Source organism: Peromyscus californicus, unplaced genomic scaffold, assembly GCF_007827085.1.
Source record: "Peromyscus californicus insignis strain IS unplaced genomic scaffold, ASM782708v3 Scaffold_2__1_contigs__length_46816999, whole genome shotgun sequence".
In the NCBI taxonomy this organism is placed as follows: Eukaryota; Metazoa; Chordata; class Mammalia; order Rodentia; family Cricetidae; genus Peromyscus; species Peromyscus californicus.
The window spans coordinates 14,658,915-14,683,963 of NW_026294540.1; the positions used below are offsets into that span (position 1 = coordinate 14,658,915).

General features: G+C 53.5%; 1 protein-coding gene across 1 annotated transcript in view; it reads right to left on the reverse strand.

The window, feature by feature from the left end:
• Pitpnm2 (phosphatidylinositol transfer protein membrane associated 2) overlaps positions 1-25,049 on the reverse strand; it is a 134,263-nt gene that overhangs the window by 84,857 nt on the left and 24,357 nt on the right. The window contains 1 exon segment of the mRNA XM_052755423.1: positions 16,482-16,576. The gene's annotated coding sequence lies outside the window, so the exon portion shown is untranslated.

The window sequence follows — 25,049 nt, forward strand, 5'->3', positions numbered from 1 at the left end:
GAAGAGGGGGAAGAACGCAGGAGCGGAGAGGACAAATCTTCCCCTCCACATTCACAAAGGTCCAGACATCCCTGCTTCACCCCCAATTACAGCCACTTTTCAGACAAGCCCGAGATGTCCCCGTCATCACTGCTCTAGGACTAGGCTGAGTCCTTCATGGCCTCATCAGCCCTCGGGTACAGACCAAAAGCTGCTGGTTCCATGAGGCAGGGGCACAGCTGGGACCTTCCAGACCATGGATATAGCAAAACATGGCTCTTTATGGCTCTGCTATGGCCATCAAGACCTGTAGATTCACATCAGAGCCACCTTTGCGTCAGTAGATAAAAGAGTTTTGTCCTGGAAACAAAGATACCTCAGCCCAGGAGAAAGGGAGCTGGTAGGCACGGTACCAGTACAAGGTCTTAGGGCTGTGTGAAACAGCACCCACGCCCAAATAATGGTTCAGACAATAGCCATTCACTACTTTACACTCCTTCTGTTAAGAAACCCAGAGTAGCTTGGCTGGTGGCTGTGTTCTGGGTCATTCAGGCAGTCACAATCAAAAGTTGACCAGGGCAGTGGCTATGGTCATCTGAAAGCTTGCCTACAAGAGCTACTTCTGAAGAACCCACTCATGTGACTGACATTAGGTGTAGGCTGATGACCAGAGGTCTACCTCTGCATCTCACCGTAATTCCAGAACTTTCCAGAGAGCTTCCCAAAAGTCCCCACAAGGCAACAGCTTTCCAGGAACCAATGATGCAAGAGAAAGAACAGTAGAGGCGACTCTGTCTTTTATAACTTTGTCTTGAAAGTGACACTGTGTCACTTGCAACACCCTACTAGACACACAGGTCAGCCCCTCAATGTAGGAGGGGACAACATACGGGTATGACCATGGAGGCAGGAGGCAGGATCCTGGAGGCCACCTGCATGGCCACACCGTGCTCCAACCTTTGATTCGACCTGTCTCCTTTCATCTTCCAGGCAGCCCTTGAAGGCAGGCATTTTATCTCTATTTACAGACACAGACACGGAGCTCAGAGAAGGTAACTGCCTGAGTCCCACTGGCCATTAAAGGCCAGCAATGTCTGGTCCTGCGGGCTAGTTCCCAATGACAATCCTCTGGGCAACTTAGTCTCCAAAGGGAGCCAGAGGCCTGGCCAGCAATATAGCCATGTTACAGGACTGCTCCTCAAGAACCAGCAGTTCAGGGCCAACAAGATGGCTCAGTAGTTAAGGCGCTTGCCGCTAAGCCTGAAGACCTGAGTGTGACCCCTTGGTCCATATGATAGGAGAGAACTGACTCCACACATGTGCCATGGACTGTGTACTCCCCCCCCCACACACATGCACAAACATACAATAAATATTTTTTAAGAGAATCAGCAACTTCTCTAAGTGTCTTAATTTACCCCCATCCTCCATGACTGTCAAAGATTCCTGTTGGACCCTGCCCAGCTTCCTTGGGCAGACTTAGCAGTGAGCTAGGTGGTGAGATGGCCATAAGTGTATAGCACACAGGTGGCTGAGAAGCAGCCAGGGCTTGGCTCACTCATAGTCATCCCCCTGCTGCCATGGCTTGGCTGCCCAGCTGCGGGTGGCCTTACAGAAACAGCCAGGAGCATCTCCCCTCTCTATCCGACCACCCCACCCCCTGCAGAGGTGCCTGGCTTCACAGCAGGGTCCCTGTCCTGAGCCACTTCATTAGGAGGCCACCTGCTTGAGGTGCCTGAGTGACCTGCGGGCAGCAGGTGCCACCTCATGGGGTGTGCAATTTACAGTTGCTCCGAGGGACACTACCCAGGTGACAGATGCATTGGCCCTGCCAGCTGCCGGACCCGCCTGGTCTCACAGGAGAGCGCAGCCGAGGGCTTCTCCATTCTCCCCACTTTGTCCTTAACCACTTACGGGAAGAAAGAAGCAACCGGATCTATACATCTAACTCCTCCATCCAGAGCTCAATGGTTCAGGGTACAAGTAACTCTTCCCCTGCGTGGTGAGAGTCGGCTGAGGTCGATGAGACAGAAGTTGGCACACCGTTCACCCAGGGAGCCAGCTCGAGCTCCTGAGACTGGAACACAGACGTGCCACATGCAAAGCAAGAACTAGGTGGGCCACGCTGACTCATGCAGGAATGCACCTTCCTATTGTCTCCAGCCCACAGGAGCCTGGCTACTGGGCCTGAAGTTTCTCACAGAGGACAAGCCACCATTTGGGCTGCTCCACGACCTTGGAGAGTTAAGCTATGCTGTCCACCTATAGCCTGTGAGGCCATGTACACGGCAGTGTCCTCTTCTCTCACTCATCTTGTGAGGGGATGGATTGCAAGGGGAACTCAATGTTGCAAGTGACGGCTCCCGTGAGGGACCAGCCAGGGAGAGCCATCCTTGAGGCATTCCTCTGACTTCCTTGTTCTTTCGCTCTGTTTTGGAGCTGAGGGGTTCCAGGGGCAGGGGGAGTAGCCCCCTTGACAGCATTCAGCTTGTATGGCGGGTGATATGGCTAGGTCACTCCTTGAAGGTGAGGGCTATGTCTGAGACCCCTACGGTACCTCTGGACCTCAGAACTAGCAGGAAAGGGGCTCTTCCTTTGAATAAAAAGGACCCCACTCTCCAGAAAGCACTGCTACAGGGAGTAAACATGGTTAGCAGTCACTGTTTGAAAAGACAGACAATCAGAGCAAGATTAAACAAATATTTAACTGCCCTTCCTCTAATCCCTAGGCTGTTATCAATCACACTGGTTCTAATCTTGGTTCAATTTCCGGATCTGCCTGCAAGGCTCCTCCAGGCCTCCGATCTGCTCCTCAGAGCAGGGCCTCCACCAAGGAGAAACAGAAGGGGCTCCAGGGCTCCCACCTCCTGCTGTGGCCTCCTCAGGCACAGCTAGGTGTGTCTGCCTTGGATAAGGCCTGTCCTCACTACCGGCATGATGTCCCTGTGTCTTGGAAGAGAAAATGAGACCCTGCAGGCAACCTGAGAGACCCCGTCCTTACGGCCTCATCAGTGTTCCCTGACAACCAGCTGTGTAAGAAAGGATGTCGGACACAGTGTCCAGGCTCAGCCTCTAATTTGATCCCTGAGGGCCTCAGGGAAGCTGCTTCTGTCACATTCCTCACCAGTGTCCCCACCTCCCCCCCTCTCCCCACCCCCTTATCACTCCAACCCTACCCCTGTTCCCTCACTAACTCAGAACTGTATTAAGATGTATTGTCATCCTTTAAAAGACTCCCTGGCCACCAAATGCGGTTTGATCATACAATGGAATATGACTCAGCCATAAATAAGCAATGATGTACTGATCCATGCTACAAGGATAAACATGAAAACATCATGTTCAGCGACAGACGCCATAGAAAGAGGTCAAGACGACAGGATTCTATCTTAATGAAACATCCAGGACCGGCAAGCCAAGGGAGACAGACACAGATCAGCAGTTGCCTGGGGAAGAGGGTCTGAAGAGAAATGGCGGATTTGTGAGGTGATGGAAATGTTTTTAGGTTGACTGTGATGATAGTTACACAATTCAGAACATTTTAAACAATGCCTGGATCAGCACTGTAAATGGATAGATTGAATGGTATGTGACTGTATCTCAATATTTTTAAATATTTATTTTAAATAAATATTTAATTTAGAATGCTTATTTTTAAATTCAGGAATTAACAAACTAACCCTAGACAACCATCTACGAGTTCATGGCAACCGTTGAAGGTGACTCTGGGTAGAGACCCTCCACTCCCACATACCTTCTCTCCTCTTGCCCTTGGGGAAGCAGCTCACATCCCCCTTGCAGAAGCACCCACCTGGGGCTGGGGCTGGGCTGGAGAACACCGAGATGTCAGTTTTGTGGAATGATCCAGATGGAGCCCAGAGACCCAGCAGACAGAATGTGGTCCACAGAAGTGTGACAGCCGCCCCGCCCCCATATATTTGATCTCTCCTAGCCTGCATACAGCTGGATTGCCAATGGACAGGGCTGACTCTTGTCTCTGTGAAGAAGCAGCAAGGACAAACAGCCAACCGAGCAGAGACATGACTCGGACAGTTATTTATCAGTGCTCGTCAGACGCAGCTATCTCCTGCCCCCACTTACGACCAGCACAGGACACCCGAGAGTTTCAGCAGCTGGGGAGGCAGGGCCAGTGGGGGACAGAGTGCAAGATGACACAGAGCCAGCAGGCCTAGACTGAGCTGACACTGCCTGAATGCTCTGGCCAGAGGCCGTCAGTCCTACCTGCTTTCCTGTGACCAGCCCCTCAACTCAGAGACAAAGGCCCTCTTCTCCAGCCATTTGAGCAAGAGACTACTGGGCTGGCCCAGTGTGGAAAGGAGGGGGGCTATAGAGCCATTTCTACCACATCCTGGGGTCCCCAGCCTTCTGTTGTGGACTGCCAGCCTGGCCAGGAGAACTAGGCAGTGCTTTCCAGAAGAACTTGTCTTGTTTGAAGCCATCATCCCAGGGTAACCAGACTTCGAGGTGGTGACCTGGGCTCAGGAAGCTCAGAGGAAGCTTCCCAGGGGAGGCAATCCTGACTGGCCCCAGTCTGAGGCCCTGTATCCTTAGGTATGCCCGAAGGGCAGCTGGCCAAGGCCTGTGTTTGCCCCCAAAGCTTGAGATCTGGTGCGTCTGACTGACACGGGAGGACACTAAGGTCTCGATTGTCTTCTCTGGCCCAGGAAAGCCAGCTTAAGTGCTCTGGAGACATTATCCAAACAGCTGCCTTCAACTCTGGCCATAAAGCAAGGACTTGTGGAAGCTGATAATTGAAAGAGTTCTTCCCCCTCACAACACTATAAATCACCACCCTCCATCTGCACTGGCCAGACAGAAGAACTCTGTCAAAGCCCAGGCCAGGGCCCTGGAGTCCACAGGCCAGCCAGCTTCTAGACGGCTGAGGAGGAGGATGGCAGCCTGCAGGAGATGTGTCCCCACTTCATCCAGAACTGTCCCAGCCTAGAACCAGTTCCTCCCAGCTCTAGCCTTAAAACTGGGCCAGCGGGGGGGTCAGGCTAAAGGAAGGACAGGAAAAAGAAACAGAAGGTTTTGCAGTCTCCCCAACCTTCTGGTGCCAGCACCATGCTGACCCTGGGTGCCCAGTGAGGGGGGAATGGAGCAGCGGCCATCCACTCAGAAGGTGGCTCGGATTGTGTGTGGTGTGCTCAGCCACTTGGGCAGACCAGGAAACAGCCTGGAGTGGCCTGCTCGAGGTCGTCTGGCTGGATCCTGACCTCTGCCCAGACCTGTTCCCACTCTTCTTAGCTGTTCTACCATAGCCCAGGGAAAGAGACCTAGCCAGGCAGGGACCAGTCACAGCCTTCCTGCACACACACCAGGTGGGTGATATTTTAGGATTCCCATTTTACAGGACGACAAGCGGAAGCTTAAGAGGAACAGTGCCAGACTGCCCAAGGGCACAGAGTGGCCTTCTCTCAGACTGGAACTCAGGACCTCCAGCAAACATTTACCCGTCTGTCTTCCTAGACATAGGAGGCAGATGCAGACCACAGCTCGGCCAGAGGCACAAGTAGAAAGAGCCAGCTTGATAAGGAAGCCAGGACAGTACAGCGAGCTGTAGCATGGACTGCTGACCGCTGGCTAAGAAGGAGATGGAGCAAGACAGAGAGGGCTCCAGAAAGCCTCTGGGGTTCCTCCACACCCCAGCAACTTCGTGAGCTTCCCACCTCCCTGCTCAGGGAGAGAACAATTGTGACAGGTGCCAGGGCGGCCTAGGTTCCCTGTGGGTGCCTGGTGTGTGGCCCTCCCCGTCCTGGGATGAGCTTCCCCATCTGAGAAGAGTCCAGAAGGGCTGGATAGTGGGTCTGCGTAGGAAGAGCAAAGCTGCTGATTCCTCATCCACCAGCCCTTCACAAACCCTGCCTCTGTCCTCAGCCTCCGACTACGGCCAACCCCAGTCTCCTCTCTTCGCCCTATTTAGCAGTCCACACTGGCAAAACCACACACACGACAGTATTTACATCATGAGACTGTGGTCTGGTCTGCACTCAGGGCTCTGTGGTCCCTGAGAAGATGTGTTTATCTGTTCCTCACATAGCATGCTTTCTTCATTCACTTTTCTTTGGAGGCTGAAGTTCTGGGTTCTGCATCACCACAGGGGTGAATGGATCCAGTTGGCAGGCAGGAATTCAAAGGCTGGGTTAGGAGCAGTCTGTGCAACTCTGGGATCGGGAGCTTGTCAAGGGAGCCACAGGCCAGTCCCTGGGGGACTGTTATCTCTGCTGTAGGCCCGGCTACTGGCCTGGGCCAGCCTTGCTGGACAAAGTCACCCCTGAAGAGGACAGCTAAGCCAATTGGAACCGACGGCTCTATGCTTGTCACAGCCCCTGAATGCTTCAGCACATGGAGGCTCAGCACTGTACAAGCACATGTACAAACAACTGTCTCTTGAGCATGCACCCATGAGCACACACCCCAATTTTACAGCCCCCCATGAAAAGAAATAAGGAAGAGGAAAGAAAAATCTTCCAGGTACTCAACAAAGTAAGACACTGTAATGTCACCAGTCTGACCCCCCCCCCCACCTGTCACTCACACCAAGTCAAATGAAACTTCTCACACCACCAGCCCCTGGCATTCCTCTAGGGAAAGCCCCTAACGTTCTCCTGCATTCTCAGGTGACATCTAAACTTCACCGTGTACAAGGCTCCACTTGGTTTTGTCCTCCGTCCAGCTTCCCCCAGCACAGTCCTGACCAGGCGTTACAGCCAGAATTCCAGGCTGTCTATGACAGACACGGGCCTCCCCAGTGCCTCCCTCAGCCATCCCCTCCACCGAGGAGGCCTTCCCTTGCATACCCAACCCCACATCTGTGTTCAGCAAACAGCCTTCTCTGTGGCCCACTTCAGATGTCAACACAAGAGCAGAAGCCCCAGCTCCCACAGAGTGTGCTGTCATTCGCATGGGCATCACAAAAGCGTATAACTGTCCCCTCCTGTGGCTCAAGAGTGCCTTGAAACCAAGAGCCAGGCTGGTTCATCCTGGCAGGAGGACTGAGCGCGCAGGGCGCACACTTAGGACTAAGCAGCGAGTCCATGCACGTGCTACCCACTCAACGGGCCCAGAGCGGTCCTGGGCTGTCCTTTGTCCTCTGAAGCCCTACAGCACAGGGCTTCCCTCCAAGCCACTCTCAGACAAGACAGCCTACTCTTCACCTGCAATCTGCAAGGACACCCAGGGCATCATTTATTTATACAGTACTAATACACGCCACTTCTCGCCAGGCCCAGCCTGCATGCTCCAATGCTTAGCCCTTGTTAAATGAGGCCACAGAGGGGGCTCCCAGGGTGTCACTTCCCATGACTGGGGACTGCATGGCCATGGCACTTTCTTCATGGTGAGTTCCCAGGATCCTTGTCAGCTTACCGACTTTTATCTTTTCCACAAGAAGTGAAGCATTCCTGAGTGCGGCACAACTCCCCATCCAGCAGCCCCAGGTAATTGCTTCTGGCTGAGAGGAGGCGGAGGAGGAGGAAAGACAGGGAAGGGAAGGCACAAGGAGAGGAACCACTGGATGCCAAGAAAGGCAGGAAGATGGAGAAAGGCATGGGGGGCTGGGGCGGGGAGGGCATAGCCACAGGCCGGGGAACAGCTGGAATTCCTGCCTGTGTGAGCTCGGTCCAAATGAGGGCCACCTGGTGAGCTGGCCTGGGGTCTGGCAGTGAGAACATGGGGGTGGGGGTGGGCCGAGATAAACAAAGCGGCGCTCTCACGAAGAGGATGGATGAGGGAAGGGTAAAATGAGAAGAAAAACTCCAGATGAGGTACGCATAGCCTCCAGCAGGAGCACTGCCCAGGGCCCTGCGATCCTCCAGGCCAGCCTCTTCCTTTCCAGCTCTGCTACACCAGGGCTGAGAGGACTGCGTGCGGGCTGCAGGACCAGCCACCAGCATGCTTTTCCTTCCCTCTCCTTAGCAGAACCTCCCTCCTGTACCCCACAGGAACAAGTGTGCTCAGGCAGGGAGCTGGGGAGGGAGTGGATCTCTCTGAGTGCACAACATGCAAGCCTGCTGGCCTGGCAGCAGCAGTGGTGGCATGGTTGGGGAGGTGTTCCAGCAGACTTATTTAGAGCTGAGCCCCCGTCCACACGCTCCCCCAATGCTGCCTGCCTGCCTGCCTGCCACTGGGGCTTTTCAATCTGTGTCTATATTTATCACTTGAAGCCGTTGGGATAATGGCAAGGCCAGAAATAGCCTTGAAGACATTCACGTGAAGCTGATGGGCAGGTCCCCAGATCCCAGGCTGACCTCACCCCAACATCTGCCTCTTGGCAGTAGGGAATGGGGAACAGCTGGATGGGGCCGGGCAGACAGTTGCAGACAGATGGGAACAACATAATCCCTCTTCCCCTGCTGGCCTTAGCCCTCTGTAGTGAGGCAGGGGACACGTCCGAACTGATACATCACAGCTGCCAGGCTGAGGGGAGAGCGAAGGTGACACGCTTTCTTGACGTCAGCGTGCTAATCGGAGCAGACCTTCCAGCTCAGAAAGGAGAGAAGAACTAAGGCAGCGGTCCGGGCTCATGGAAAGCAGGTCACTGCCACCCTGGGGAACAGCCCTCCTGCTTGACCCTCAAATCCAACCTGCATGTGCCTGTGGGGGGGGAGGAGGGACGGGTCCTGCTTCTTATATACCCAACACCTTTTAACCTAAAGTGGAAAGAAGAGGCACGGACAGTCCTGCTAGCCAGAGCACTAAGGACCCCTGCTCCTCTTCTAGAACCTCAGTGTCGAGCCAAGGCCCTCCCAGTTGGAAATAAAGTGTCCAAAGGACTGAACCTTCAGTTTGGAGACAAGCCCCTGCTCCATCACCAATGGCATGATGGGTAAGGCTCAGCATTTTGAAGGCCTAATGGCACTGTATTCTGGGCTCTTCCAGAAAAGTAATACTCTGGGGTCCCATACAAATGCTGCCCTTCCCCTGGGGAGAGAGGGCTGGTCTACCGTGCTCTCTGAGAAACTGGGCTCTGGGTGCTGGAGAGGCCTGGAATAGGCCAAGAGGAGCTTCAGGGGTATGCTGGAACCATACCTGGGGCTGAAGTACAGGCAGGGCAGGGGGTTAGCAGTCTCCATCACAGCGGAGAGCCAGGGGAAGGTCAGAAACACGTGGATGGAGGAGTGAGGCTCCTTCCTTCTGGTAGCAAGTACACAAGGGCCACAGAGATGCCACAAGGACAGCAAGTTCCTTGAATCCCATGGTGTCAAAGTCTCTACTGACACCTGCGCTGGGTGCCCAGTCTCGGTCCTGCACCCTGCGCTGGGTGCCCAGCCTCGGTCCTGCACCCTCTAACCCTATACTTAGCAACCTGGCACTTCCTGAATCTCCAAGCACAACAAGAACTTTGAGGACTAAAGGCAGTGGTTTGTGCTATTCTGTCTGCGTTTCCCTTCTCTCCCAGGAAACTCGTCTGCACTCTTCAAAGTCCAGCTGACTTATTCCCTCTTCTAGGAGATCTTCCCCGTTAGGCAGCTAACTGTTGTCTTCTTTCTGCTCCAGCTGCACTACTGGCCTCTCCAGCCATGAATCACAAGCTCTAATCTACATCTGTCCCTCCAGCCCAGAAGGACTATTCTTCCACCTCATTGGGTCCCACTGCCCGGCCAGATGAGAGCATGAACTAATTCCAACCCTGATGTTCACCTAGAGCTGTCATTATACAACAACAACAACACACCAGGGTGGTGCCCAGGACAGAGGCAGATCTGGGTGATCTCTCAATGCCTTGCCAGCCTGCTCACTGCTTGGTTGGGAAGCTGCTGCTCTGCTGGGACATGTCAACAGAGTCAGCAGCAAGGGAGGAGACCATCTTCCTGCTAACAGGCTGGCGGCCACACCTACAGTGCTGGGGCTTCCCAGGAGGCTTTTTTCTTTCTTTCTTTTCTTATTTTCTTTTTTCCTTTAAAGAAATATAAGCCAGGCAGTGGTGGCGCACGCCTTTGATCCCAGCACTCAGGAGGCAGAGGCAGGCGGATCTCTGTGAGTTCAAGGCCAACATGATCTACATAAAGAATTCCAGTCCAGTCAGGGCTACATGGTGAGACCTTGCCAAAAGGAAGGAAGGGAGGGAGGGAGGGGCAGACGGAGGAAGGAACGAAGGAGAGGGGAAAAGGCCGCTCCTAAAAGGTCAGCTCTGTAAAGAGCACCAGCAGGCAGGGCCTGGAACAATCACAGCAGCTGACATGTGCAGTTTGGTCCCAGGACTCCACAGACGCTTACCTGCTCAATCCTCACAGAGACTTACATAAGCCCTGATACTGCCTCTTCTCACTGATGGGGAAAGTGAGGCACAGAGACCTGAGGGGACTGCACGAGGTGTTTCAGGCAGTTTGCTGTGAAGGAAGGCTCTTAGCCGTGCGCGCGCTTGCCGAAGGCCTGACAGCACTGGCTCCGGGCCAGTGTTCTTGCTCCCTATGGTGTCATCCTTCTCAAGTTTGAACTGTTCGTGGGGGTCCTTCCGAGCTGTTCAAAAACTGCACCTGTGCCCCCCACCTCATCCATTGTGTCGTCCCTCCCCATTGACCCCCCTTCAAGCCTATTATTTCCAGTGGAAGGGAAGAATGCTGGGGTCGAAGGGCAGATGAGAAGGAAGGGTAGGGAGCTGAAGGGGGAGTCAGGGAAAGGGAGAATCAGCCAAATGAAGTACCTATTGAAAGCTACTCCTTTGTAAGCTATAAAAAATGAAAGTTTTTAAAAGGACACCTGTGACATCAGATGTGCCTTGAGGGGACATCTTATAGGCCAGTCCTGGGTGGCTGGTGACGCAGCAGGTCCCCAGTGCACTCTCTGACTCGTGCATTAATGAACCCCTCCTCTGCAGTGACCCATCTCCCCAGGTCATCTGTCTGACAAGCGGAGAGAGCAGTGTTTAGGAAGGAGAACGGGATCTAGGGGAGCTCAGACGCTGCGGGAAGCATTCTCCGGACAGAGGAGAGGATGGCTCCCCTCGAGTCCCACACAACACAGCCCTGGCTTCTCTTTACCTCCCGCACAGCTCCAGCACAGGGCACATTTAATTCGTGCTGGCCTAACGACTGCCCTACTGAGGCCACTCCTCAACCCAGGGGTAAATCGGCAACCCGCTTTTCATAGGCAGACAACAGCCAAGAGAAGGGTAAGTCCTGCAGCTATCACAATGTGGGGAACAGCACCCAGCCTTGGGTCCCAGGCACAGGGGTCCTAGAGCACCAGTCTATACCTGAGAGTCGCAGCAGAAACAGCAGAGGGCCTCTGGGCTGAGCATGTCAGATGCTGCAGGCCAGCACAGGAGGCGGCTGTACAGGGGGGCTGCAGCCTAGAGGAGGATGCAGAGGGAGCTAGAGGTGTGTCTTCACAGTCCCACAGTCCTTTGGTTTTGTTTGCTGGAGTTTTATTTTGCTTTGCTTGGAAGCAGAGCAGTCCATGTTGGCACTGAACTTGAAATCCTCTCAGTTCAGCCTCCTGAGTGCAGTTACCATGCCACTCTGCTCAGCCTCTTGGCTACGTTTTCAGGGCACAAAGTGTCTCTGGTTGCTTTACTGCCCTCACCCTCCATCCTTGAGAGGTGCCAGCAAGCTCTCCAGAAGCTTCTGTACACAGATGCCTGGAGTCTGGCTGCCCCCCCCCCCCCCCCCACCGCACCAGGTACCTGGCCCTGTTGCTCTGCCTGTGGTACCATGTTCTTAGCCATGTCCTGTGACTGCCAGGCTCCTCACCAGAGCAAAGGGCAGGTGCCAGAGGCAGTCTGTAAAGCAGTCAAGGGCAGCAATCTCCATGCTGCTGCTCCTCAACTGTCTGTGCACGGCGAACGGAACAGGCTGAGTTAAACACTACAAAGGAAAATCAAACTGCATGCCTGCTCCCACTCTGGCCTACAGACTCACACCTCCTCAAGAGAACAGAAACAAGACCTCCTCTATCTTCTCCAGGTGGCCCCCTGCTCAGGTCTAGGACACCCAGGTCCTATTTTTTGGACCCAGGGCATAGCACAGACCTCTTCTATCCACCGGCTAGAGAGCATTGTAAAGGTTGTCATTAGAAACACAGTGACCAACCACAGCCCCTTCCAAAGAAACAGCAAGGAGACACAGAAGAGTAATGGTGTCAGGAGTACAGCAGGTCCTCCTGGCTGTAAGTGATGTCCATTCTCGGTGACACAGAAGGTAATAACCATTCTCGATTATTACAACAGGTGAAGGCAAAGACTGAAGAGGAGACCATGGCAGACGTGAGCTCTGGCAGTGCACACTGGTGTGTTTGGGGGATAGGGAGGCTGTTTCATTCCTTAGATCAATGATCCCGACCTTGGCCAGTCTTGAACTTGCCTCAAACGTGAACATTTTGCCCCACCTCTACCACACACACTTTGGCTGACCTGTCAGCTCTTGGAGGGTAGGAAGGTCTCTCCGGGGCCTCTGCCCTTCCCTCAGCAGAAGCTCAGTAAAAGCTGAATGAAGAGCACCGTGAGCTTTGGCTTTGATTTGCCCAAGGCCTCAGATATCACAGACACTGCAATTCAACTAGAGTCAGAATCTTGGGCAGTGGCCCAGAGAGAGATGCCGAAGGCCTGGAGTGCCAAGAACCTTCAGCGTGTAAAGCCTCGGGCCCTGTCCATAGCAGAGGACGCCACCCACGGTGAAGCTGGCACTACCAGACCCCACTGATTAGCTGTAGCAGTGTGGGGCCGGCCCTTTCGCCTGTGGCTCATATGGCTGCACAGGCCTTCTCCAAGGGACCAACCACCCAGCTCAGCTGCAAACGACTGGACGTAGATTCCAGACTCCCAACTCTTGGCTCTGTCACTAACCAGCTCGACTTTGGACATGAAACTTCCTTTACTGGGCTTCAGTTTCCCCACAGGTTACATCAAAAGTCAGGTCAGAAGGTCTCCTGGGTCCTCCAAGGCTACAAGAACCCTCTTTTAAATGTGGATTAAAGCCTCCAAGAGTCCTTCCAGGTCTACTTGAAGACAGACCTGGAGTTCAACAGCCACTCCTAGGTCCAAGCACCCACACCTCCCATCACCGCAGCATCCCCATGCTCTTCCTGCTTCTTCCCTCCCCCTCCAGCCTGTTCACAACACAGCAGCCACTGATCCTGCTCCTCAACTGTCCAAACGCTTTCACGGCTTCACATCAAAGTCAAGGTCAAGGCCTTAACACCAACCTATAAAGCCACGCCCTCTTCACTCTCCCCCACCATTTCCCAGTCAGTCCCAGACATTCGCTCTCAGAGTCCCCCTCTCCCTTCTCCCCTCCCTCCCTCTCCCCACCTCTGACAGTACAAGGCCTCACGAATACCAGGCAATGCCAGGCACAAAAGCTCTACCACTAAGCTGTATTCTCAGGCCTCACTTTCCAGTTTGTTGAACATCCTTCACGACTGTACTATTGTATTACCATTGAGAGACGTTAGATATGTTTGAGAGGTAGGGTCTACTGGGAGGTCTGAGAACACTGGGGACTTGCCTTCAAAGAGGAAAAAAGATCCCACCCCGGGGTTGGGGATTTAGCTCAGTGGTAGAGCGCTTGCCTAGCAAGTGCAAGGCCCTGGGTTCGGTCTTCAGCTCTGAAAAAAAAAAAGACCCCACCCCATTTCTCTTCTCCTGACTTTCACTCCTGGCCTTGAGGGAAGAGTTCTGCTTTGCCACATGCAGCGCCATGATGTAAGACCTAGCATAGGCCTAAAAGCAACAGGAACAACCAGTCAGGGACCAGAGCCTCTAAAATCATCAGTCAGCCCAAACCCTTTCTCGTGATAGCTGGATTACCTCAGTAACAGTAGCTGGCTCACACAAAGCATGCTTCATCAGGTGATCCTGAGCAGCAGAGAGAACGCCAGCCAGACTCGCCGCCTGGATGGAAAGACTGTCCTCAGAGGACTGCATGCCAGGGGAAGGGAGGCCTGCAGGCAGACAGTGAGTCCTTGGAGGTTTGTGGCAAAGTCCATGTCCTGTGTACTGGTGGACATGAGTCAAAGCAGTCCATCAGGCCACAAGAATACAGACAGGACAAGGGAGCAGGTACAAAGTGCAGAGATGGCTCCAGCCTGGCCCGGCCACCGGATCTCACCCGGCTCTCCCACCAGCACTGTGGGGAAGGCAGAGAGCTGAGCATAAGCGTTTGCCTCTCAGGGACCTTAGGGTGCTGCCTGCACCCCATGTCATGTCATTAGGCCCTTCCCATTTTGTCCTTTCCTGGTCCGGGCTGTGATGTGGCCTGGACCCAAGGGAATAAACTGGCCAACTTTTTCACCTGGGGACAAGGCTGACCACAAAGAGAGATAAGAAACTGTGGCTCAGAGGCTCGGCTGCCCAGGTGACACTGCCACCCAGGTGACACTGCCACCTAGGTCCTGGCTTCAGCTCAGGTCCGGAAAAAGGTAAGGGAGGTGGGCAGACACCCAGAGTCCGTGTCCATTACTGCTGTGCTCTGAGACCCTAGGCAGGCCCTCTTCCTCTGGAGGAGACAGCGACCTTCCAGAGGCCTGTTACGCAGACAATGGCAGGAAGTCCCCCTCCCAGCCTGAGCCGACCCCAGGAAGTCGGAAGGAAGCCAAGAAGGCCGGCACTCCAGCCTCAAGGACACGGAGGTGCAGGCAAGGCTGAGAGCCCTACGACGTCACTCAGAATGAAGTGTGTTCAGCTTGCTGAGGGTAAATGCTCTCCCCAGCTGGGACCCTCTTTGGGGCAGACTCTCTCTGATGCCCTCTGCCTCTGGGCCAGGCAAATGAAGAAGATGCCAGGCTGCCTGGAAACAAGCCAGTCCTCCTGCCGGGCCCTCGAGCCCACCACCCTTCTGGAAGGAAAGAGCTTGGTGTTCCTTTGGAGAAAGAAACTTCTCTAAAAATAAACTCTTGGGCCCTTTCCTTCCTCACCCTGGCAGAGGAGGGCAGGGGAGCATTCCTGTTCTCAGTCTCCCTTGACAGCGCTGCTTTCCACTCAGAGACTTGCCTTCTGCTCAGAGCTCTGTGCCCATCATGTTACTACGAACTTCCAGGGCAGCTCAGAGGCCCGCAGCGAGCAAACACGATTGTGCCATTCGGGCCCGTTGTTTGCAGGACAAGCTGAGGCAGTAAGAGAGGTACAAAGTCTCACCCATTAAAGGGCCCTCAGACTGACAGCACACAGGCACACACAGGCTTCAGGGCTCACAGTGACAATAACCTTATCAGAGGTATGGCAGTGAGCCGGGACAGTATGAAAAGGAAGGATGGGTTAGTATGGTTGGGGGCTTACACGGAAGGACTTGAAATGGGCTCGGGAGGGAAGAGGGGAAGCTGGCAAGCAGAGTGGGGAGAGGGGACTTCAGGACACTGGCACACACAGAACGCACCAGGATGTAACTGCTCACACGGGGGCCTCTGTCTGCTTTGTTCACGCTGCACCCCTGGCCCCCGGATAGTACCCCCTCTTCGGCGTTTATAGGCGGGCACAACACGCACACCACACCTAATGTCTACCGAGCATTTGATAAATGTTTGCAGGATACCGGAGTGACGCAGGGAAGTCACTGAGAACCTTGGGTAGGCGGGCTGTGAGGCCATCACCTCTGCAAGCTTACTGATGGCAGCTGCGAAGCAGGAAAGAGCCCCTTCCTGTGAGAAAGGAAACAGGAAGTGGAGGCCCCAAGCCAAAGCAGGGGCAGGGTCCCTCTGAGCACCAAGAGGTGACAACAACGTTCAGGCCCTGCAGGGGAGGGTTCTCTGGGGACCCTGACTAATGTTGGAGCACATGTCCAATCATGGGGCGCAGACCTGACCACCCACAGAAGCCGTGAGCTGGGGCTGAGCACGCTGATGTCGCTATTTCCATACCCTCCTGTGCAGAGACACCTTGGAACGTGAAGTAAAACAAAACAAAAAAACAACAAAACCCATAACACAGCATCTCTCTCCTTAGCACTTGGAGGCCTTTTCTTGGCAAGTGAAGAAAATGAGCAACTAGAGAAAAGAACAGCTCTTGGTGCCAGCCTGCAAGCAGAAGCCAGAGGCAGCCCCGGCAGCCCTGTGCCCCGGAGCTTCCTAGTGAGGAAGGAGCCCAGAGGGAAGGGACCAAGAGCAAGTCAGGGCAGAACCCAAAGGCCCAGACACCGCATCTGGAAAGCTGAGAAGCGTCCAGAAAGCAGAGTCTGAGGGAATTTAGGGAGGAAAGGGAAAGCCGCTTTGCCACCTATTCTATCCATAGAGGCCTCCATGTAAAACAGCAGGCCAGAGGAGACATGGAGACAACATGCACAAGAAGCAGAGCGGGTTCCAAGGCACAAACCCTAAGAAAACACATGGAGGCCAGTTTCTGGGTCACTGCTGCAGCTTGTGGGCAACAGGGTGAGCAAGCAACCCAGCCTTGGCTCTTTGAAGAGGTCAGAGGGCCCCTGGGGTCCCCAGCCAGGAAGAAGTCACCTTCAAGTCAAAACTCCTGCCTACGCCGGCAAAGGCCCCAACACCCTCCAACTTTCAAGGCTGGGCAGGAAGGCAGGGCCACTGTGCAGGTAGTCAGTCTTTACCTGTGGATCTGAGCAGCTCTGTCGATGTCTCCACACAGGAGGAATGATCAGTTTGTCCACAGAAGGGAGTCGGGACCAGGACATGTGCCAGCATCCTGCAGGGAGAAACCCAAAGGTAGAAGACAGGAGCCACCTGAGCTCCTCATTATTCTATACCGATCAGCAGGGAAAGCTGCAAAGCCAGCCTCAGCCTGAGCACTATCAGGCCCAAAGCCTTGGTGGAGCAAGAGAGCCAAAGGGCTGTGTATGACAGGGAGGTATCCATTTTACAAATCCTGATGAATGCATTTGGGGAGGAAGGCCTAGCTCAGAACCTGTGATGGCTCTACCTCCACACCGTCCAGTTAGGAAAACTGCACAGGGAGTGAGGAGCGATGCGTCAGCACACAGCTGCCTTCTCACAGACGACCAGAACTCTTGGCTTCCAGCCTCAGGGTTTTACTCAGGACCCTGTTAGGATTGGAGGACATCAGGCCACAGGGTGGGGGTGGGGAAGGGACAGCTGGAAAACTAGGCAAAGCAGGAAGGAGTCGGGAGACACTTGGCTAGACACTTGGTTGGAAGATGCAGGTGGCCTCCAGCCTTGCAGTAAGCCTCTAAGACCCTAAGACACATTAGAAACAGATGCCCATCTCTACTGAGTACCCAGAGGCCAGAGCAAGCTCACAGAGCGGGCTGACAAAGAGAGAACTGGATTTTTAGAGAGTCCCAGGTCCAACTGGTCTTACAGACAACAGACTACCCCCAAGCACCAAGGAAGCCACCGCTCAGGCCAAGGCTGCCACAGGAACCTGAGAATGCCCAGGTCCACAGCTCAACACCAGTCCTAATCAGTCACACATTTAGGAGTCCCTCTTCCCTGCGCCTGTACCTATCTACGAACAGGCAGCTATCCAAGAGGCCCTCCAATGACCTTCCCTCCAGTTCCTCAGCAGGTTACAGACACGAGAATATTTCAGGGACCAATGACCAAGTCCAGGACAGTCCTAGTTCAAAAGCTGATGTCAGGCACCAGAGCCAGTAAGATACGGGTCCTGTCAGAACAGTCTTGACAGAGGTAAGCGTGAAACCCAAGAGATGCTCAATGGAGGACCAGGATGACAAAGTGATCAACTGCCGGTAAGCCACACAGCCAGCAAAGCCAGAGGAGAGGAAGAGGGAATGGGGATGTGCAGAGAGCTAGTGATGCACAGCAGTGGGAGGTGTGGCTGCAGGGAACGGCGGCTCTTCACACACCACCCACACTGCCCGTCCTACACCCCAGGGAACACCGTGGTGAAGGAGCAAGCAACTTCTGGGGGCTGGCCTTCAGACCCAGGCTCCTCAGCGGTCCTGCCTCTGCCTCTTGCGCTCATGCACACATCCTTCTACTTCCCTGACCCTGGAGCCAGCGCCACGTCCCAGGTTCCCCACAGCCCGGCAGCGGCAGCTGCTCAGGCTGCCCAGTTCACTGTACACACACCTGGTGCTGCAGCTCCCCCAGCTCCACACAACTGGACCATCCTGATTCTTAGCTTTCTCTGCCTGCCACACTTCTCAACAGCTATGAGGTCATCATTTAGTGTCCCCACATTCGAGGTAAGGGAAACTGAGGAGGAAGAGGGTTTGCCATGGTAACACCTTGGTTAGTGGTGAGGCAGTTTTGTCAGGCAAGCCCCTCCATTCTACAGGACTAGCCTCCCCATGGGTGAAAAGGTCAGCGGTGACTCACACCCAGCGGAATCATGTCTGCAGAGGCTAGGGGAAAGACTCCGGGACAAAAAAAAAAAAAGTAAAGAGGGAGCTGTGGGGACTTATGCCCCGGACCAAACCCACCGCAGATCTGAGATGCATGCAGCACCAGGTTAAGCAGCAGCAGGTCTCAGAGCTCAGGACAGGTGCACAGAGCCCTGTGAGAATGAAACAAAAATACATCACTGGTCAACCTAAGTTCCCTTCAACGACCTGGAACACACACAGGGAGAAGTGAAGCATCCCCTTGCTGAAATCTGTTGCAAGCCTGCTCCATGTCGTTAGCCATGACCCCAGGAGCTGGGGTCTACACTCAGATAATACAGCGTGTGCTGCTATTCCTAGGAGCAAGAAGAAAATATTTTGCTACCTTGTGCTAAACATGAACCTCCAGAATGCCCCTCAAAGAGGTTGAGAACTGCAGGAGAGAGAAAAAGAAAACCACACCAAACCCGCTGGAGAGACAAGAGCAGCAAGAGCTGGAATCACTTTCCTGAAAAGTTTTCAGATCCCTGGTGCTGTTTCAGTTGGTGGAAGTGAACTGGTACGCGGATCTGCCTCTCTACATGGTTTCCATTAATAGAATATCAGTCTCTCCTCATCCCCACTAAATAAATGTCAAACAAACACTTAAAGCATACCGGATTGGTGGGGCGCCAAGGCGCTCCCTTGCCCAGACGTCCGCATGCCTCAAGCCAGCCCCGGCTGGAAACAGCTACGGGTGGGTAGTGAGAGTGAAGCCACCAGCCCCGCTGTCTCCACCCCCGTTGACATGGAGACTGAGGCAGGTGGCTCCAAAGCAAACTGTCCAGGGCCATGGAGAAGCAAGGTCACCAATTTCTCAAAATTTACATATACCCTACAATGCCATGAAGCTCACCCTTTAAAAGCACAGTTATTATCGTTAGTGCTTATTGGTCCATTTACAAGGGTGTGCAGCCATCACGCTGTCTTAGTCTGTAACATTTTTTTCACTCTTCAAAGAAACCCAGGACTCATGACAGTCACTTCTCAGTCTCTCTTCCTTTGCAGCCCCTGGGGACCACTAATCTGCTTTCTGTCTCTGTAGATTTGCCTATTTTAGACATTTCGCATCAGTGCAGTCATACAGTGCGCGGCCCTTTCACGTCTGGCTTCTCTGCCTAGGGTTGTGTTTTCAGCGATCACAGTAAGTGGCAGTATGCTATTCCTGTTTTTAATGTCTTAATTTTTAATGTAATTTTTTTGCAGTGCCCGTGACTGAACTCGAAGTCTCACAAATGCCAGGCAAGCTCTCTGCCTCTGAACCATATTCCCAGCTTACTTCATTCCTTCTTATAACTGAGCAACATTCTGCTGAATGGAAAGAACGCATTTTTGCTTCTGTCCATCTGGCATTTGACATCTGGACAGTGCTGACGGGTGGGAAGAAGCTGCTGGGAATGCTTACGGACGAGTTTTTATGGGGACATGCTTCCGATCTTCCTCAGTCTTTAAATAAAATATGTAATTTAGTTTGCTTGTTTGTTGCTGCCCTGGGTAGTAGACCTAGGGCCTCATGCATGCTAGGCAAATGCTCACCACTGGGCTACATCCCCAGGTCAATGTCAGCCACTTAATGTACACCAAGGGAAAAATACATCTGCATTTTGACAACTATCAAAACTCAACAGACAGCTTGGGTACTGAGTGAGACGAGTTCCTCTCTTGGTCCTGCAGCCAGAACCTCCTTCCTCTACCCAGAGTGTCTGGGAGGAACTGTGTGACCAAATCAGGCCAGGGATAGTCTGTCCACAGGACTAAGTATGAGACCCACGTGGGGCCTCAGCCGAGAAGAAGCAATGGGACCACGATGCTCTCTGGGGGCGGACTGCAGACAGATGGGCTCTGAAGTCAGGCTCGACACAGACTCTGAGGCCTAGTGAGCCGCTGAGACTCTCTGGGACTTGGTTTTCTTATCTGAGAGAATGGACACCAGTACAGACTTGGCACATCTACTGGAACGAGTCTGAGAGCAACCACTTCACCCCTTCCTGGGCCCGGACTACTGCCGCCTTCACTACTTCATAGACACATGGGCATACACCAGACCCTGAGGTGAGGGCCCACCACACAGCCACATCTGGCATGGGGGCTCAGACAGTCGGGGGCTGAGCTGTATGTCCAGTTCCCCACATACCATTCCAGCTCTGCTTTTCTTCCCCACCCTTGAGATAAGGGTCTCACTATGTAACTCTGGCTGGGTTCGAACTCATTATGTAGGTGAGACTAGCCATGAACTCACAGAGATCATCCTGCTTCTACCTCTTGAGTGCTGGGATTAAAGAGGTAGGTGCCACCATGCCACAGCTCTCTTTTGAGAGCCGAGTCTCTGTGTTCTTCAGGAGACTAGTTCCTGGCCTTTCACTGTGTCCCCACCAGAGACCAGGAAGAGTGCCTCTGGGACCCCATGTCTGGGCAGGTTGGCTGAGCATCTCACTGCCTGGCTCCGGCAGCTTCGGCTTCTGTGTGTGCTCACCCACCACACCGCTCCCGAGTGGAGCTGCTCCTTCTCAGGCCCAGCGTGCAGCAGACAGTGGGGACTCTCCAGACTTTCAGAGTGGAGAGCCCTCAAGTGCATGAGTGGGGCCACCGGGACGACGCCACGAGGAGCTCCCCTCCTCCCAACTGGTGGATGGCGAGCGCAGAGCTGAAGCATGATCCCAGGAGCCGGGAAAGCAGAGCCCAGGAGACAGGGCCCAGCAATGTTTCCTTGAGAGTGCAAGAGTTCATGGGGGAAAAAACTCAGTGTACACACACACACACACACACACACACACACACACACACACACACACGAACACACAGCAGAAAAAGAGAAATTCTTAGCCTGCAGCAGTTGGTAGCATTATGTAAAATCCCAAGCCCACAAAAATATCATTTGGATGATAAAAAGTTAAATTTAGCTAAGTACAGAGTGACTAATACTATGAGGGAGAGGCAGCACCCCCAGTTGCCTGGAGCTGATTCAGCTGGCTTTTAGAAACTTCTGACAAGTAACCAGGGCCTGGTGCAGCACAGAATAACAGATTATGTAATGAGAGGCACAGCCTTCAGCAACACCAAACAGTGGCAGCGGCCTTCTCCAAGAGGAACCACTGGGGATGGCCTGACCCGATCCACCAGGACCCAGGCTCCAAGAGCCTGCCTAGGGGAATCTGCGCTCCAGAGGCATCAGCCAGCGGGGCGGCTCTGGAATAGGTCCACAAAGACCTTCCCCAGAGCGGTAATGACAGGCTGCAACTTTTATGGCCTTCAGGAAGCCAGGGCCGTGTGGTGTCCCCTTCCTTTGAAGGGTCCTTTGGCCTGGTGTAACCAACAGAGTAGGTTGGAAGTGACGCTGTGCCAGGTTTGAACCTCCATCTTGAGAAGCCTGGCTAAGAACTGAAGGCAGGGTATGCAAACAAGTGTGTGTCTACCCAGATTCACGGCAGCACTCTGTTCAACAGCCAGAAGGTGGGAGGAGCCCCAGTATCCAAGGAGCGAGGTCCAGATAAGCACAAGGTGGTCATCAGGATAGAGCACATCCGCTGTAGAAAAGGAGGGGAACTCAGATATGGTCCACAATCCCTGTAAACATTCTGCCAAGTGAATTAAGCTGGTCACAAGAGACTAAATATCATCCATTGTAAGAGATAGCTAGGGTGGTCAGACTGAGAGAGAGGGAGAGCAGAATGGGGGTCTAGAGGCTAAAAGGAGGAGACAGACAGACAGATGTGATCACTGAGTTTTAGTTTCACATGAGACTGTTCCATGGGCGAATGGGTGCCCAATAATAACGATACACTTCAATGCCACACTTTTGCACACTTTAGAACAGTTGTTGTTTTGTTCTGGTTTTTTGAAATAGGGTTTCTCTGTGTAACAGCCCTAGCTGCTCTGGAACTAGCTCTGTAGGCCAGGCTAGGCTCAAACTCACAGAGATCTGCCTGCCTCTGCCTCCTGAGTGCTGGGATTAAAGGTGTGCACCAGCTCTACACACTTTAGAATAGTTAAATGCTCAATTGCATGTTTCGTATATACTACCACAATGGAAAAAGTAAGAAAAGAAGGAGGGCCTAGAAGAGGCAGCCCAGAGTGTGTGCTCTGGGGAAACCAGCTCCCTGGAGGTCACCCAGCTGGGAGCAGCCTGGCCGAGGCATGGTAAGTGGACACATGCAGGGAGCCCCTGCTGGTGCTGGCAAGCACTAACATGGTCTCTGTCACAGGCGTTGGGCTGGCTTGGAAGTGGGGCCTCCAGCCCAAGTCAAGCTGTTGCAGCTGACGCTGTGAGCAGCGGTGTTGCTGTCGCCAGGTCCTGCCCAGATCACCACCTCAGAAGCAAACCCATGAGAGGCTAATGCATGAGAGTCTGGGGCCACTATTAGGCAGCAGCAGCAGACAACTGTGGTGTAGCTGAGGGGTTTGCAGAAACTGCTGCTCCTAACAGGAGACTAGGGAGGGCCTCTTGTCCTCTGCAAACACATGAGTCCCTAAGAGGAGCCAGTGTCTCAGTGAGGCTTGGGAAGAGAATGACTTTCCATTCTCGGCATCCCGGCGGGGTGGGTGCTGAGGTCCCGCAGCTGCACTGAAACTGAGAGCTTCTCTAAGGACCCAGTGGAGCAGCCACGCCATCCGAGCTGGGACCTGAACACAGTTGGAGAGTAACACTGGTGGGCCTTCCTATATATAACAGGTGATCTTAGTGTGGGGCTGAGACCAGAGTGGCAGCTGGAGATTCTGTGTCAGTCAGCTCTACTGTCTGAGACTCAGTTTCATCTTCTTCTCAGTGTGAATGTGACCTAAATGCTCTCTAAAAAGCATCCCCACACAGCCCCAACATCCCACAGTCCACAGTTCTAACGGAGGGAGTGTGGATGCAGGACCGAGCCCCAAGCAGACTCCAGGTGAGACCATGCGATTAGAGCGTGCACAGTACTGCACAGTCTCCCTTTCCAGCCAGCTGACTGACAGATAGCTGCAGAGGACACCAATGGAGCCCCGGGGAAGGCAAAACAATGTGAGAGAATCACAGGCCCCTAATTCGCTGCATGGAAACCAGCATCCAATTCAATGATAAACAGAAATGATGATAAAGCTGGGCATGGGGATGGAGGCCTGTAACGCTAGCTGAGAGAGTGAAGTAAGGGAATGGTAAACTTGAAACCAGTATAAGCTACATAGTGAGCGGCCCATCCCACCCTCCACCCCCCACATGAACCTTTATTCTGAAAAGCAAATAAGCCTAGGAGGTCGATTGTTGATAATATCTATGTTGATAATCCAGGGAGATCCGACACAGAACAACTGGACATGTGGTAGTCATACTATAAGCACATGATAGGAGCTTTATCCGTGATATTCACTACTACCTGGCTCCAAAACCCTTATAGCCTATGTTTACTACATGAGACAGAAACAAACATCTACACCAAGAATCCTAGTTGAGGGCAATCTGTAACCAGTGAATGAAGGGGAAAGCTCTGTGCTTCTTGGTAAACACAAAAACGAAGAAGAAAGAGCTGGAGCCACGGAGTTCTCGCAAGCTGGAACCTTGTGCTGGTGAAGAGCTGAGGGGACAGGGTGCCTCTTGGGGCCTGAGGACCTGGGGAGGAATAGCCTGACGCCTGCATGGTGTCAGAGGTGGCTTTGCAGGCCTGCCTGGGGTCTGCCTGGCTGCCAGGAGCTTCTCAACGTTATTCTTCGTCCTCGCTAGTGTCAACACGGCGGCACTGTGGTAATGATGGGAAATATTTACATACCACACCACTGACGGGTTGTTTGGACCATCTGGCTACTGGATGTGTAAAGTATTGTCAGACACATGGCCCTTCCATGAACACTGTGCTGGAGGCCGGACCATAGAGACTGAAATGGCAGCCCACCGCTCTCTCTTCCACCGAGAACCAGAGAAGGCCATCTCCTACTTATGTCTCTGTGGCTCACGCACACGGCCAACCTCAGTCACCTGTGGCTTGGGAGCAGGGCCCCAGGAAGGTGGCTTCCACCCCTGATGTGACTGAGCTCAGCATTCACGACAGTCAAGCTCCAGTTGGGGGTCTCTTTGGTAGTCAAGTGTTCCGAACCAGGCCTCATGTGGCCAGCCACAAATGACTGCAGGGCACGGCTGGGAAGTCTCAGGCAAATCACCTCAGCTGTCTATCTGAAAGCAGTTTCTGTCACTCTCCAACATGGCTCGGGCTTTACAGCTGCAGCAAGTGGAGGGTGGTGGCGTTAGCCTTGCCCAGTAAGAATTTCTTCTTTGCTCTGTCCGTGTCTCTGCCGAGTTCCAACTCCAGACTGGACCTGTAGAGATTTTTTGTTTTTCTGGGTTGACGTCAAGTTTTTTTTTTTTCTTTTTAAGTTTAGGGTGTTGGGTGGGTTGTTTTATTATTATTTTCTTAATTTTAGTAAAGGCAAAAAAGTTCTTTTCCGAGCCTGTTCTAAAGTAGCAATTTTCTTAATGAGAAGCACATGCTTGCCACCCACGTGAGGAGGCTGTCAGTGCTGATCACATTGCCCCGGGAATGTGGCAAGTCATGTTATCTCCCTGACAGTTGGTGAGTCAAGGGGAGCTGCCTGTCCATGCCCCACGCGGCCAGCCGGGGTTTACTTCAGTCACTGGCATGGGCTTCCCTGGGGTATACTAGCAGGGAAGGCCTGGACATGCTTCTTCACATCGGAGCCCAAAGCAGAACGTGGTCTACCTACAACCTCAAGTGACCCCCACGAAGCTGGATGTGATGGTATCCCACCGCAGTCCCAGCACTTGGGAGGCTGAGACGGAACGGAGTCAAGGCCAGCCAGGACTGCACAGTGAGCTCCCACAGCCACCTAAGC